This window comes from Scaptodrosophila lebanonensis, unplaced genomic scaffold, assembly GCF_003285725.1.
Source record: "Scaptodrosophila lebanonensis strain 11010-0011.00,11010-0021.00 unplaced genomic scaffold, SlebRS2 tig00000174-arrow-arrow-pilon, whole genome shotgun sequence".
Classification (NCBI taxonomy): Eukaryota; Metazoa; Arthropoda; class Insecta; order Diptera; family Drosophilidae; genus Scaptodrosophila; species Scaptodrosophila lebanonensis.
In genome coordinates, this window is record NW_022060604.1 from 500,383 (window position 1) to 514,473 (window position 14,091).

Here is a 14,091-nt window from a genome sequence, read left to right on the forward strand (position 1 = left end):
TAGCAAATCGATAATTAAATTGTGAAATGTCCAAAAAATGAAATATTTATATTGTGAAATGAAATAGTGAAGTTTCTGAAAAATTTAATTGAAATATTGTGGACGCCTTCCTTTACGATTCCCATACCAAGTACCAAGTATGCGCTGGTAAATCGAGAATTAAATTGTGAAATGTCTAAAATATTAAATAATTGTACTTGTATTGGGAAACTAAATAATGAAACTTGTGAAAAATTAAATTAAAATATTGTGGACGCCCTCCTCTGCGATTCTCATACCAAGTACCTAAGCGCTAGCAAATCGATAATTAAATTGTGAAATGTCCAAAAAATGAAATATTTATATTGTGAAATGAAATAGTGAAGTTTCTGAAAAAATTAATTAAAATATTGTGGACGCCTTCCTTTACGATTCCTATACCAAGTAACTAAGCGCTAGCGAATCGATAATTAAATTGTGAAATGTTTGAAAAATTAAATAATTGTATTGTGAAATTAAATATGGAAAATTTTTAAAAAATATAATAAAAATATTATGGGCGCCCTCCTCTGCGATTCTCATACACAGTACCTAAGCAATGGCAAATCGATAATTAAATTGTGAAATGTCTGAAAAATGAAATAAATTTATTGTGAAATTAAATAATGAAATTTCTGAAAATTATAATTAAAATATTGTGGACGCCTTCATCTGCGATTCTCATACCAAGTACCCAAGCGCTGGCAACTCGAGAATTAAATTGTGATATTTCTGAAAAATTCAAGTAAAATATTTCGGGCGCCCTCCTCTGCGATTCTCATACAAAGTACCTAAGCAATGGCAAATCGATAATTAAATTGTGAAATGTCTGAAAAATGAAATAAATTTATTGTGAAATTAAATAATGAAATTTCTGAAAATTATAATTAAAATATTGTGGACGCCTTCATCTGCGATTCTCATACCAAGTACCTAAGCGCTGACAAATCGAGGATAAAATGTCTAAAAAATTTAATAATTGTACTTGTATTGTAAAATGAAAAAGTGAAGTTTCTGAAAAATTCAATTAAAATAGTGTGGACGCCTTCTTCTGCGATTCTCATACCAAGTACCCAGGCGCTGGCATCTTGAGAATTAAATTGTGATATTTCTGAAAAATTCAAGTAAAATATTGCGGGCGCCCTCCTCTGCGATTCTCATACAAAGTACCTAAGCAATGGCAAATCGATAATTAAATTGTGAAATTTCTGATAAATGAAATTAAAATATGGTGGGCACCTTCCTCTGTGATTCTCATGCCAAGTACCTAAGCGCTAGCCAATCGAGAATAAAATTGTGAAATTAAATAATGAAAACAATTAATTTAAAATATTGTGGACGCCCTCCTCTCCGATTCTCATACCAAGTACCTAAGCGCTGGCAAATCGATAACTAAATTATGAAATTTCTGAAAAATGAAATTAAAATATTGCGGGCGCCTTCCTCTGCGATTCGCATACCAAGTACCTTCGCGCTGGCAAATCGAGAATTAAATCGTGAAATTTCTGATAAAGGAAATTAAAATATTGCGGGCGCCTTCCTCTGCGATTCGCATACCAAGTACCTAAGCGCTGGCAAATCGAAAATTAAATTGTGAAATTAAATAATGAAAACAATTAATTTAAAATATTGTGGACGCCCTCCTCTCCGATTCTCATACCAAGTACCTAAGCGCTGGAAAATCGATAACTAAATTATGAAATTTCTGAAAAATGAAATTAAAATATTGAGGGCGCCTTCCCCTGCGATTATCATACCAATGGCATACCTTCGCGCTGGCAAATTAAGAATTAAATTGTGAAATTTCTGATAAATGAAATTAAAATATTATGGGCACCCTCCTCTGCGATTCTCATGCCAAGTACCTAAGCGCTAGCCAATCGAGAATAAAATTGTGAAATTAAATAATGAAAACAATTAATTTAAAATATTGTGGACGCCCTCCTCTCCGATTCTCATACCAAGTACCTAAGCGCTGGCAAATCGATAACTAAATTATGAAATTTCTGAAAAATGAAATTAAAATATTGTGAAATTAAATAGTGAAGTTTCTGATAAATTAAATTATAATATGATGGGCGCCCTCCTCTGCGATTCTCATGCCAAGTACCTAAGCGCTAGCCAATCGATAATTAAATTGTGAAATTAAGTAATGAAAACAATTAATTTAAAATATTGTGGACGCCCTCCTATCCGATTCTTATACCAAGTACCTAAGCGCTGGCAAGTCGATAATTAAATTATGAAATTTCTGAAAAATGAAATTAAAATATTGCGGGCGCCTTCCTCTGCGATTCTCATACCAAGCACCTTCGCGCTGGCAAATTAAGAATTAAATTGTGAAATTTCTGATAAATGAAATTAAAATATGGTGGGCGCCTTCCTCTGCGATTCTCATACCAAGTACCTAAGCGCTGGCAAATCGATAACTAAATTATGAAATTTCTGAAAAATGAAATTAAAATATGATGGGCGCCCTCCTCTGCGATTCTCATACCAAGTACCTAAGCAATGGCAAATCGATAATTAAATTGTGAAATTTCTGAAAAATGAAATTAAAATATGATGGGCGCCCTCCTCTGCGATTCTCATACCAAGTACCTAAGCAATGGCAAATCGATAATTAAATTGTGAAATTTCTGATAAATGAAATTAAAATATGGTGGGCACCTTCCTCTGTGATTCTCATGCCAAGTACCTAAGCGCTAGCCAATCGAGAATAAAATTGTGAAATTAAATAATGAAAACAATTAATTTAAAATATTTTGGACGCCCTCCTCTCCGATTCTCATACCAAGTACCTAAGCGCTGGCAAATCGATAACTAAATTATGAAATTTCTGAAAAATGAAATTAAAATATGATGGGCGCCCTCCTCTGCGATTCTCATACCAAGTACCTAAGCAATGGCAAATCGATAATTAAATTGTGCAATTTCTGATAAATGAAATTAAAATATGGTGGGCACCTTCCTCTGTGATTCTCATGCCAAGTACCTAAGCGCTAGCCAATCGAGAATAAAATTGTGAAATTAAATAATGAAAACAATTAATTTAAAATATTGTGGACGCCCTCCTCTCCGATTCTCATACCAAGTACCTAAGCGCTGGCAAATCGATAACTAAATTATGAAATTTCTGAAAAATGAAATTAAAATATTGCGGGCGCCTTCCCCTGCGATTATCATACCAAGTACCTTCGCGCTGGCAAATTAAGAATTAAATTGTGAAATATCTGATAAATGAAATTAAAATATTATGGGCGCCCTCCTCTGCGATTCTCATGCCAAGTACCTAAGCGCTAGCCAATCGGCAAATTAAGAATTAAATTGTGAAATTTCTGATAAATGAAATTAAAATATGATGGGCGCCCTCCTCTGCGATTCTCATACCAAGTACCTTAGCGCTGGCAAATTAAGAATTAAATTATGAAATTTCTGAAAAATGAAATTAAAATATTGCGGGCGCCTTCCTCTGCGATTCGCATACCAAGTACCTTCGCGCTGGCAAATCGAGAATTAAATCGTGAAACTTCTGAAAAATTAAATTAAAATATTGTGGACGCCTTCCCCTGCGATTCTCATACCAAGTACCTAAGCGCTAGCAAATCGATAATTAAATTGTGAAATGTCCAAAAAATTAAATATTTATATTGTGAAATGAAATAGTGAAGTTTCTGAAAAATTTAATTAAAATATTGTGGACGCCTTCCTTTACGATTCCCATACCAAGTACCAAGTATGCGCTGGTAAATCGAGAATTAAATTGTGAAATGTCTAAAATATTAAATAATTGTACTTGTATTGGGAAACTAAATAATGAAACTTGTGAAAAATTAAATTAAAATATTGTGGACGCCCTCCTCTGCGATTCTCATACCAAGTACCTAAGCGCTAGCAAATCGATAATTAAATTGTGAAATGTCCAAAAAATTAAATATTTATATTGTGAAATGAAATAGTGAAGTTTCTGAAAAATTTAATTAAAATATTGTGGACGCCTTCCTTTACGATTCCCATACCAAGTACCAAGTATGCGCTGGTAAATCGAGAATTAAATTGTGAAATGTCTAAAATATTAAATAATTGTACTTGTATTGAGAAACTAAATAATGAAACTTGTGAAAAATTAAATTAAAATATTGTGGACGCCCTCCTCTGCGATTCTCATACCAAGTACCTAAGCGCTAGCAAATCGATAATTAAATTGTGAAATGTCCAAAAAATGAAATATTTATATTGTGAAATGAAATAGTGAAGTTTCTGAAAAAATTAATTAAAATATTGTGGACGCCTTCCTTTACGATTCCTATACCAAGTAACTAAGCGCTAGCGAATCGATAATTAAATTGTGAAATGTTTGAAAAATTAAATAATTGTATTGTGAAATTAAATATGGAAAATTTTTAAAAAATATAATAAAAATATTATGGGCGCCCTCCTCTGCGATTCTCATACACAGTACCTAAGCAATGGCAAATCGATAATTAAATTGTGAAATGTCTGAAAAATGAAATAAATTTATTGTGAAATTAAATAATGAAATTTCTGAAAATTATAATTAAAATATTGTGGACGCCTTCATCTGCGATTCTCATACCAAGTACCCAAGCGCTGGCAACTCGAGAATTAAATTGTGATATTTCTGAAAAATTCAAGTAAAATATTTCGGGCGCCCTCCTCTGCGATTCTCATACAAAGTACCTAAGCAATGGCAAATCGATAATTAAATTGTGAAATGTCTGAAAAATGAAATAAATTTATTGTGAAATTAAATAATGAAATTTCTGAAAATTATAATTAAAATATTGTGGACGCCTTCATCTGCGCTTCTCATACCAAGTACCTAAGCGCTGACAAATCGAGGATAAAATGTCTAAAAAATTTAATAATTGTACTTGTATTGTAAAATGAAAAAGTGAAGTTTCTGAAAAATTCAATTAAAATAGTGTGGACGCCTTCTTCTGCGATTCTCATACCAAGTACCCAGGCGCTGGCATCTTGAGAATTAAATTGTGATATTTCTGAAAAATTCAAGTAAAATATTGCGGGCGCCCTCCTCTGCGATTCTCATACAAAGTACCTAAGCAATGGCAAATCGATAATTAAATTGTGAAATTTCTGATAAATGAAATTAAAATATGGTGGGCACCTTCCTCTGTGATTCTCATGCCAAGTACCTAAGCGCTAGCCAATCGAGAATAAAATTGTGAAATTAAATAATGAAAACAATTAATTTAAAATATTGTGGACGCCCTCCTCTCCGATTCTCATACCAAGTACCTAAGCGCTGGCAAATCGATAACTAAATTATGAAATTTCTGAAAAATGAAATTAAAATATTGAGGGCGCCTTCCCCTGCGATTATCATACCAATGGCATACCTTCGCGCTGGCAAATTAAGAATTAAATTGTGAAATTTCTGATAAATGAAATTAAAATATTATGGGCACCCTCCTCTGCGATTCTCATGCCAAGTACCTAAGCGCTAGCCAATCGAGAATAAAATTGTGAAATTAAATAATGAAAACAATTAATTTAAAATATTGTGGACGCCCTCCTCTCCGATTCTCATACCAAGTACCTAAGCGCTGGCAAATCGATAACTAAATTATGAAATTTCTGAAAAATGAAATTAAAATATTGTGAAATTAAATAGTGAAGTTTCTGATAAATTAAATTATAATATGATGGGCGCCCTCCTCTGCGATTCTCATGCCAAGTACCTAAGCGCTAGCCAATCGATAATTAAATTGTGAAATTAAGTAATGAAAACAATTAATTTAAAATATTGTGGACGCCCTCCTATCCGATTCTTATACCAAGTACCTAAGCGCTGGCAAGTCGATAATTAAATTATGAAATTTCTGAAAAATGAAATTAAAATATTGCGGGCGCCTTCCTCTGCGATTCTCATACCAAGCACCTTCGCGCTGGCAAATTAAGAATTAAATTGTGAAATTTCTGATAAATGAAATTAAAATATATGGGCGCCTTCCTCTGCGATTCTCATACCAAGTACCTAAGCGCTGGCAAATCGAAAATCAAATTGTGAAATTAAATAATGAAAACAATTAATTTAAAATATTGTGGACGCCCTCCTCTCCGATTCTCATACCAAGTACCTAAGCGCTGGCAAATCGATAACTAAATTATGAAATTTCTGAAAAATGAAATTAAAATATGATGGGCGCCCTCCTCTGCGATTCTCATACCAAGTACCTAAGCAATGGCAAATCGATAATTAAATTGTGCAATTTCTGATAAATGAAATTAAAATATGGTGGGCACCTTCCTCTGTGATTCTCATGCCAAGTACCTAAGCGCTAGCCAATCGAGAATAAAATTGTGAAATTAAATAATGAAAACAATTAATTTAAAATATTGTGGACGCCCTCCTCTCCGATTCTCATACCAAGTACCTAAGCGCTGGCAAATCGATAACTAAATTATGAAATTTCTGAAAAATGAAATTAAAATATTGTGAAATTAAATAGTGAAGTTTCTGATAAATTAAATTATAATATGATGGGCGCCCTCCTCTGCGATTCTCATGCCAAGTACCTAAGCGCTAGCCAATCGATAATTAAATTGTGAAATTAAGTAATGAAAACAATTAATTTAAAATATTGTGGACGCCCTCCTATCCGATTCTTATACCAAGTACCTAAGCGCTGGCAAATCGATAACTAAATTATGAAATTTCTGAAAAATGAAATTAAAATATTGCGGGCGCCCTCCTCTGCGATTCTCATACCAAGTACCTAAGCAATGGCAAATCGATAATTAAATTGTGAAATTTCTGATAAATGAAATTAAAATATGGTGGGCACCTTCCTCTGTGATTCTCATGCCAAGTACCTAAGCGCTAGCCAATCGAGAATAAAATTGTGAAATTAAATAATGAAAACAATTAATTTAAAATATTGTGGACGCCCTCCTCTCCGATTCTCATACCAAGTACCTAAGCGCTGGCAAATCGATAACTAAATTATGAAATTTCTGAAAAATGAAATTAAAATATTGCGGGCGCCTTCCTCTGCGATTCGCATACCAAGTACCTTCGCGCTGGCAAATCGAGAATTAAATCGTGAAATTTCTGATAAAGGAAATTAAAATATTGAGGGCGCCTTCCTCTGCGATTCGCATACCAAGTACCTAAGCGCTGGCAAATCGAAAATTAAATTGTGAAATTAAATAATGAAAACAATTAATTTAAAATATTGTGGACGCCCTCCTCTCCGATTCTCATACCAAGTACCTAAGCGCTGGAAAATCGATAACTAAATTATGAAATTTCTGAAAAATGGAATTAAAATATTGAGGGCGCCTTCCCCTGCGATTATCATACCAAGTACCTTCGCGCTGGCAAATTAAGAATTAAATTGTGAAATTTCTGATAAATGAAATTAAAATATTATGGGCGCCCTCCTCTGCGATTCTCATGCCAAGTACCTAAGCGCTAGCCAATCGAGAATAAAATTGTGAAATTAAATAATGAAAACAATTAATTTAAAATATTGTGGACGCCCTCCTCTCCGATTCTCATACCAAGTACCTAAGCGCTGGCAAATCGATAACTAAATTATGAAATTTCTGAAAAATGAAATTAAAATATTGTGAAATTAAATAGTGAAGTTTCTGATAAATTAAATTAAAATATGATGGGCGCCCTCCTCTGCGATTCTCATGCCAAGTACCTAAGCGCTAGCCAATCGATAATTAAATTGTGAAATTAAGTAATGAAAACAATTAATTTAAAATATTGTGGACGCCCTCCTCTCCGATTCTTATACCAAGTACCTAAGCGCTGGCAAATCGATAATTAAATTATGAAATTTCTGAAAAATGAAATTAAAATATTGCGGGCGCCTTCCTCTGCGATTCTCATACCAAGCACCTTCGCGCTGGCAAATTAAGAATTAAATTGTGAAATTTCTGATAAATGAAATTAAAATATGGTGGGCGCCTTCCTCTGCGATTCTCATACCAAGTACCTAAGCGCTGGCAAATCGAAAATCAAATTGTGAAATTAAATAATGAAAACAATTAATTTAAAATATTGTGGACGCCCTCCTCTCCGATTCTCATACCAAGTACCTAAGCGCTGGCAAATCGATAACTAAATTATGAACTTTCTGAAAAATGAAATTAAAATATGATGGGCGCCCTCCTCTGCGATTATCATACCAAGTACCTTAGCGCTGGCAAATTAAGAATTAAATTGTGAAATTTCTGATAAATGAAATTAAAATATGGTTTGCACCTTCCTCTGTGATTCTCATGCCAAGTACCTAAGCGCTAGCCAATCGAGAATAAAATTGTGAAATTAAATAATGAAAACAATTAATTTAAATATTGTGGACGCTCTCCTCTCCGATTCTCATACCAAGTACGTAAGCGCTGGCAAATCGATAACTAAATTATGAAATTTCTGAAAAATGAAATTAAAATATTGCGGGCGCCTTCCTCTGCGATTCGCATACCAAGTACCTTCGCGCTGGCAAATCGAGAATTAAATCGTGAAACTTCTGAAAAATTAAATTAAAATATTGTGGACGCCTTCCCCTGCGATTCTCATACCAAGTACCTAAGCGCTAGCAAATCGATAATTAAATTGTGAAATGTCCAAAAAATTAAATATTTATATTGTGAAATGAAATAGTGAAGTTTCTGAAAAATTTAATTAAAATATTGTGGACGCCTTCCTTTACGATTCCCATACCAAGTACCAAGTATGCGCTGGTAAATCGAGAATTAAATTGTGAAATGTCTAAAATATTAAATAATTGTACTTGTATTGGGAAACTAAATAATGAAACTTGTGAAAAATTAAATTAAAATATTGTGGACGCCCTCCTCTGCGATTCTCATACCAAGTACCTAAGCGCTAGCAAATCGATAATTAAATTGTGAAATGTCCAAAAAATGAAATATTTATATTGTGAAATGAAATAGTGAAGTTTCTGAAAAATTTAATTAAAATATTGTGGACGCCTTCCTTTACGATTCCCATACCAAGTACCAAGTATGCGCTGGTAAATCGAGAATTAAATTGTGAAATGTCTAAAATATTAAATAATTGTACTTGTATTGAGAAACTAAATAATGAAACTTGTGAAAAATTAAATTAAAATATTGTGGACGCCCTCCTCTGCGATTCTCATACCAAGTACCTAAGCGCTAGCAAATCGATAATTAAATTGTGAAATGTCCAAAAAATGAAATATTTATATTGTGAAATGAAATAGTGAAGTTTCTGAAAAAATTAATTAAAATATTGTGGACGCCTTCCTTTACGATTCCTATACCAAGTAACTAAGCGCTAGCGAATCGATAATTAAATTGTGAAATGTCTAAAAAATTAAATAATTGTTCTTCTATTGTGAAACTAAATAATGAAACTTCTGAAAAATATAATTAAAATATTGTGGACGCCTTCCTCTGCGATTCTCATACCAAGTACCTAAGCAATGGCAACTTGGGAATTAAATTGTGATATTTCTGAAAAATTAAATTAAAATATTGTGGACGCCCTCCTCTGCGATTCTCATACCAAGTACCTAAGCAATGGCAAATCGATAATTAAATTGTGAAATGTCTGAAAAATGAAATCAATTTATTGTGAAATGAAATAATGAAATTTCTGAAAATTATAATTAAATTATTGTGGACGCCCTCTGAGATTCTCATACCAAGAACCTAAGCGCTAGCAAATCGATAATTAAATTGTGAAATGTCTACAAATTGAAATATTTATATTGTAAAATTAAATAGTGAAATTTCTGAAAATTATAATTAAAATATTGTGGACGCCTTCATCTGCGATTCTCCTACCAAGTACCTAAGCGCTGGCCAATCGAGGATAAAATGTCTAAAAAATTTAATAATTGTACTTGTATTGTAAAATGAAAAAGTGAAGTTTCTGAAAAATTCAATTAAAACAGTGTGGACGCCTTCTTCTGCGATTCTCATACCAAGTACCCAGGCGCTGGCAACTTGAGAATTAAATTGTGATATATCTGAAAAATTAAATTAAAATATTTCGGGCGTCCTCCTCTGCGATTCTCATACAAAGTACCTAAGCAATGGCAAATCGAGAATTAAATTGTGAAATGTCCAAAAAATGAATGTGATATGAAATAGTGAAGTTTCTGAAAAATTATTTAAAATATTGTGGACGCCTTCCTTTACGATTCCTATACCAAGTAACTAAGCGCTAGCGAATCGATAACTAAATTTTGAAATGTCTAAAAAATTAAATAATTGCACTTGTATTGTAAAATTAAATAGTGAAGCTTCTGAAAAATTAAAATAAAATATTGTGTACGCCCTCCTCTGCGATTCTCATAAATTGTGAAAAATCTAAAAAATTAAATAATTGTTCTTCTATTGTGAAACTAAATAATGAAACTTCTGAAAAATTAAATTAAAATATTGTGGACGCCCTCCTCTGCGATTCTCATACCAAGTACCTAAGCGCTAGCAAATCGATAATTAAATTGTGAAATGTCCAAAAAATTAAATATTTATATTGTGAAATGAAATAGTGAAGTTTCTGAAAAATTTAATTAAAATATTGTGGACGCCTTCCTTTACGATTCCCATACCAAGTACCAAGTATGCGCTGGTAAATCGAGAATTAAATTGTGAAATGTCTAAAATATTAAATAATTGTACTTGTATTGGGAAACTAAATAATGAAACTTGTGAAAAATTAAATTAAAATATTGTGGACGCCCTCCTCTGCGATTCTCATACCAAGTACCTAAGCGCTAGCAAATCGATAATTAAATTGTGAAATGTCCAAAAAATGAAATATTTATATTGTGAAATGAAATAGTGAAGTTTCTGAAAAATTTAATTAAAATATTGTGGACGCCTTCCTTTACGATTCCCATACCAAGTACCAAGTATGCGCTGGTAAATCGAGAATTAAATTGTGAAATGTCTAAAATATTAAATAATTGTACTTGTATTGGGAAACTAAGTAATGAAACTTGTGAAAAATTAAATTAAAATATTGTGGACGCCCTCCTCTGCGATTCTCATACCAAGTACCTAAGCGCTAGCAAATCGATAATTAAATTGTGAAATGTCCAAAAAATGAAATATTTATATTGTGAAATGAAATAGTGAAGTTTCTGAAAAAATTAATTAAAATATTGTGGACGCCTTCCTTTACGATTCCTATACCAAGTAACTAAGCGCTAGCGAATCGATAATTAAATTGTGAAATGTTTGAAAAATTAAATAATTGTATTGTGAAATTAAATATGGAAAATTTTTAAAAATTATAATAAAAATATTATGGGCGCCCTCCTCTGCGATTCTCATACACAGTACCTAAGCAATGGCAAATCGATAATTAAATTGTGAAATGTCTGAAAAATGAAATAAATTTATTGTGAAATTAAATAATGAAATTTCTGAAAATTATAATTAAAATATTGTGGACGCCTTCATCTGCGATTCTCATACCAAGTACCCAAGCGCTGGCAACTCGAGAATTAAACTGTGATATTTCTGAAAAATTCAAGTAAAATATTTCGGGCGCCCTCCTCTGCGATTCTCATACAAAGTACCTAAGCAATGGCAAATCGATAATTAAATTGTGAAATGTCTGAAAAATGAAATAAATTTATTGTGAAATTAAATAATGAAATTTCTGAAAATTATAATTAAAATATTGTGGACGCCTTCATCTGCGATTCTCATACCAAGTACCTAAGCGCTGACAAATCGAGGATAAAATGTCTAAAAAATTTAATAATTGTACTTGTATTGTAAAATGAAAAAGTGAAGTTTCTGAAAAATTCAATTAAAATAGTGTGGACGCCTTCTTCTGCGATTCTCATACCAAGTACCCAGGCGCTGGCATCTTGAGAATTAAATTGTGATATTTCTGAAAAATTCAAGTAAAATATTGCGGGCGCCCTCCTCTGCGATTCTCATACAAAGTACCTAAGCAATGGCAAATCGATAATTAAATTGTGAAATTTCTGATAAATGAAATTAAAATATGGTGGGCACCTTCCTCTGTGATTCTCATGCCAAGTACCTAAGCGCTAGCCAATCGAGAATAAAATTGTGAAATTAAATAATGAAAACAATTAATTTAAAATATTGTGGACGCCCTCCTCTCCGATTCTCATACCAAGTACCTAAGCGCTGGCAAATCGATAACTAAATTATGAAATTTCTGAAAAATGAAATTAAAATATTGCGGGCGCCTTCCTCTGCGATTCGCATACCAAGTACCTTCGCGCTGGCAAATCGAGAATTAAATCGTGAAATTTCTGATAAAGGAAATTAAAATATTGCGGGCGCCTTCCTCTGCGATTCGCATACCAAGTACCTAAGCGCTGGCAAATCGAAAATTAAATTGTGAAATTAAATAATGAAAACAATTAATTTAAAATATTGTGGACGCCCTCCTCTCCGATTCTCATACCAAGTACCTAAGCGCTGGAAAATCGATAACTAAATTATGAAATTTCTGAAAAATGAAATTAAAATATTGAGGGCGCCTTCCCCTGCGATTATCATACCAATGGCATACCTTCGCGCTGGCAAATTAAGAATTAAATTGTGAAATTTCTGATAAATGAAATTAAAATATTATGGGCACCTCTGCGATTCTCATGCCAAGTACCTAAGCGCTAGCCAATCGAGAATAAAATTGTGAAATTAAATAATGAAAACAATTAATTTAAAATATTGTGGACGCCCTCCTCTCCGATTCTCATACCAAGTACCTAAGCGCTGGCAAATCGATAACTAAATTATGAAATTTCTGAAAAATGAAATTAAAATATTGTGAAATTAAATAGTGAAGTTTCTGATAAATTAAATTAAAATATGATGGGCGCCCTCCTCTGCGATTCTCATGCCAAGTACCTAAGCGCTAGCCAATCGATAATTAAATTGTGAAATTGAGTAATGAAAACAATTAATTTAAAATATTGTGGACGCCCTCCTCTCCGATTCTTATACCAAGTACCTAAGCGCTGGCAAATCGATAATTAAATTATGAAATTTCTGAAAAATGAAATTAAAATATTGCGGGCGCCTTCCTCTGCGATTCTCATACCAAGCACCTTCGCGCTGGCAAATTAAGAATTAAATTGTGAAATTTCTGATAAATGAAATTAAAATATGGTGGGCGCCTTCCTCTGCGATTCTCATACCAAGTACCTAAGCGCTGGCAAATCGAAAATCAAATTGTGAAATTAAATAATGAAAACAATTAATTTAAAATATTGTGGACGCCCTCCTCTCCGATTCTCATACCAAGTACCTAAGCGCTGGCAAATCGATAACTAAATTATGAAATTTCTGAAAAATGAAATTAAAATATGATGGGCGCCCTCCTCTGCGATTCTCATACCAAGTACCTTAGCGCTGGCAAATTAAGAATTAAATTGTGAAATTTCTGATAAATGAAATTAAAATATGGTGGGCACCTTCCTCTGTGATTCTCATGCCAAGTACCTAAGCGCTAGCCAATCGAGAATAAAATTGTGAAATTAAATAATGAAAACAATTAATTTAAATATTGTGGACGCCCTCCTCTCCGATTCTCATACCAAGTACGTAAGCGCTGGCAAATCGATAACTAAATTATGAAATTTCTGAAAAATGAAATTAAAATATTGCGGGCGCCTTCCTCTGCGATTCGCATACCAAGTACCTTCGCGCTGGCAAATCGAGAATTAAATCGTGAAATTTCTGATAAAGGAAATTAAAATATTGCGGGCGCCTTCCTCTGCGATTCGCATACCAAGTACCTAAGCGCTGGCAAATCGAAAATTAAATTGTGAAATTAAATAATGAAAACAATTAATTTAAAATATTGTGGACGCCCTCCTCTCCGATTCGCATACCAAGTACCTAAGCGCTGGAAAATCGATAACTAAATTATGAAATTTCTGAAAAATGAAATTAAAATATTGAGGGCGCCTTCCCCTGCGATTATCATACCAAGTACCTTCGCGCTGGCAAATTAAGAATTAAATTGTGAAATTTCTGATAAATGAAATTAAAATATTATGGGCACCCTCCTCTGCGATTCTC